Below are 3,293 nucleotides of genomic sequence, written 5' to 3'. Positions count from 1 at the left end.
GCTCAATTCAACACATCATCAATATCATAAGTTATGAAAACAATCATAACAATAAATCATCATCATAAACAACATCAGATAAAGCATAAGTCGAATTTATCGACGCCTATCATGCAATCATAGCTAAATATAGCAAGTTGCCCTAACCTCGAGCTGATCCAGCTTCGAAATCACAAGCTCCTTCACTCAAGTGCTCCGAACCTTCCAAAGTTCCTTCAACTGAACCTCGGAGAAAACAAAGCAGAATCCGAACAATATCGATTAGTTCGATCACAAAACAACACATAAACGATAGACAAAGCATTAAAGCTTCAGAATAGGACAATCAGGTACGAAAAGACAAGTTTTCGAAACCGAAAAACTCCCCCCTAAAGGAAATAGTCCACGGCCTCAAAGGAAAAAGGGCTTCGGCTCTTTTTCTTTGATCAAATCAATTCACAAGGTAGTTTTAGGATAAAACTAAGGCAAAGAAACTGTCGGAACAATTTTCGGACAATCGGGCCGAAATACAACTATCTAGGGGCATTTTGGTCCAAAATAAAGGCTCAAAACTTCAAAGTTATCAGTTCTAAAAATAAATTTGACAGCAACGATCCTCATGACATCCGTGACAACAAATCCTAAAGGCACGAAGTCAGATTAAGTCTTTTCGACAATAAAGTTTCGAAATGTGAGCAAAAAGGGTTTTGAAACAGTTTTTCAGATCCTGGACAACTGGATCACAATCAGCGTTTACTGACAGAGGTTTTAGACTCAGGGGAACGTAAGGAACATAACCCAACCAAGAAATCGAAGAAATCGAACCATTTTAGAAAAAGCTCAAAACTGTGAGCATAGAAACGACTTTAGAAACGCAACAGAAACAACAATCAGATTTAGGAATTGTGTTAGTTACCTCGATACCTAGAAGTAGGGACGAACTGCGCGAAGATTGGTCAAGTTTTCGCGAAAATCTCCTCCCCCCTTGCTCTCCACGAAATTCAGCCACAATAGGAAGAAAATGAAGGAATTTTTGCTTTTTGAGCTATTTATAGGCAGGCGAAATCGCGGGAAAATGAAAATTTCGCGATTCCGATTTTTGCAGCACGATCACCGTGGAATTCTAAGAGAGATTCTGGCGTCAGAATTCCAGAACTCAAAACAAATATCTAAGATTTAGGAAAAACGATATCCAAAACGCCAAAAGCGGTGTAAGTTAGTCTGTCCCGAAAAACTACTTTTTGCTGTGATCGTCGGACGACAAAACTTCCTTCTGAAGAAAGATTGGAAACATCGAAACAAATTAGGCAACGCGAACGGAATCTTCGTTAGAAGTCCCGAATAGAAAAAGTCTTCATCCATTGCTCGAAAATAGGGTTTCGAAGCAAAGAAATTAGCGTCGGCGGACATCCGAAAAGTGAAACCTATCATGCGTACAGTCCAGAGTTCCGAAATGAAACGCTGGTCGATGGAAAATTAAAGAGAATCTTTAAATTTTCCGAGAGTTCGAAATCTCACTCAAAACGTTGCTTTAAGAGCGAAATAGCCTATTCTGGACACGCTCGCCATAAGGCAGGTGTGCAGACAACTCGCACTAATTCCTACAGCGACTACGCAACATACCTCAAGCAATTCCTGAACTTTCTTCTTCATTGATCTTTCTCAAACAACAAACTCCTGTCACGTTTACACTGATTCTACGCGTGAGTCGGAACTTAACTGGTTCTGCAAATCCAGGTCTTACAATACTCCCCTCCAAAAAAAAAAGTTTCGTCCTCGAAACTCAGAGTTCTGCGAAAAGTCCGGAATACAGTTCCTTGATCTCGTCCTCCAATTCCCATGTAGTATTGCCCGGGTCATTGTTCCTCATAACCTTTACTTAAGCAATCTGTTTTGCCCTTGATTGTTCCACGCTTCTATCCCCACTGCTAACTGTCGGCGCCTCAAAAGACAAACCATCATTCAACTTCATGTCGTCTGGCTCGATCATTTGCGTCGGATCTCTGCTTAAAATGATACCGGTTGGCACTCCGTGCAGTCGCACAACCTTAGCCACTTACTTCTTTACTTTCGGTCGTCCGAAATTCTTCTTAAACTCGGTGCCTCTCTGTCATTTCAAAGTAAATACTCAACTTGTCCTCATGATCTTCATCTACAGTCCAAAACTCCACTTGTCCGTTCGATAACTCTTAGACGAAACATCCCCTTGGAAACCGCTAGTCCATTAACATACCTCCAACTTCGTAACTATCTTTACAAACACCCAGAAATCAAACTTCTACTTAATCACTACTTGAATTAAACCTCGACCTATGTCCTTATTTCTTGTCCTTCAATAATCTTATCCCCTTCAACATCAATCTATCAACCACTTATAAGATAATCCTCCTCTTAATATCTAACAATCCATTATTATCGTCTTCTTCCTCAAAACTTCCCTCACTCAAACCTATTTACACTTACTGAAATTCCTAACACTTCGCACAAATCGAGACATATCCTCTAGAAGATTAAATCATAACTATATCTCAAGAGACTTAACTAGCCATTTTATCATCCGATCCTTCAACATTCCGAGATTTAACTATTATCGTAACCGCTAACACCACTAAATCTCTTATGTATACATGAATCTCAGCTCACTAGGTCAACCCTAGCCCTAGGATTCTCATTCAGCTTTAGTAAAATTCACTCGTTACCCGTAATATGCACCATCAAAATCCATAACAAAGTTTCATTCCCTCTTAGACTCTGAGGAACTTGTCCAAACATAACAACTTCAAGTATTCATCTTAATACTAACACTTTCCTTTTTGTCACTCCATCACCATCTCGTCACTCAACTTCTTAATCTCTCAATCAAATTCTGACAAACTTCGAGTCCTACACACCTTAGACAGACATTCATAGATTTAAAACCTAAACCTTCACCAAGTTTGGTCCTCTAATGACCTTTAATCCTTCAATACTTCTTAAATGGATATCCGTTTCTTAAAAACTATAACTCCTTCACTTACCCAAACGACCTGACCAGTGTCGTCATGCTTTCACATTCACAACTTATTATGCCAACATCATTCAAATCTTATCACATGGTCATTATGCCCGCAACCTCATAATCAACATCAATCGATCACCAACTTATAACCAACCTTAACACTCTACACAACCCAGAATTCCTTTACTTCAAGATCTCTCTTATATTATACTTCAATGGTCTTAACCCGAAGCTCACCTTCAGGTCTTCAATCTTCTAAGATTCAACTCCTATTGTCACACCTACAACCATAAGATCTCCTATTCGTACGCGATTC

This window comes from Lotus japonicus, chromosome 2, assembly GCF_012489685.1.
Source record: "Lotus japonicus ecotype B-129 chromosome 2, LjGifu_v1.2".
NCBI classification, from domain to species: domain Eukaryota; kingdom Viridiplantae; phylum Streptophyta; class Magnoliopsida; order Fabales; family Fabaceae; genus Lotus; species Lotus japonicus.
The sequence above is the reverse complement of the archived record's forward strand: the minus strand, read 5'-3'. Positions refer to the sequence as shown.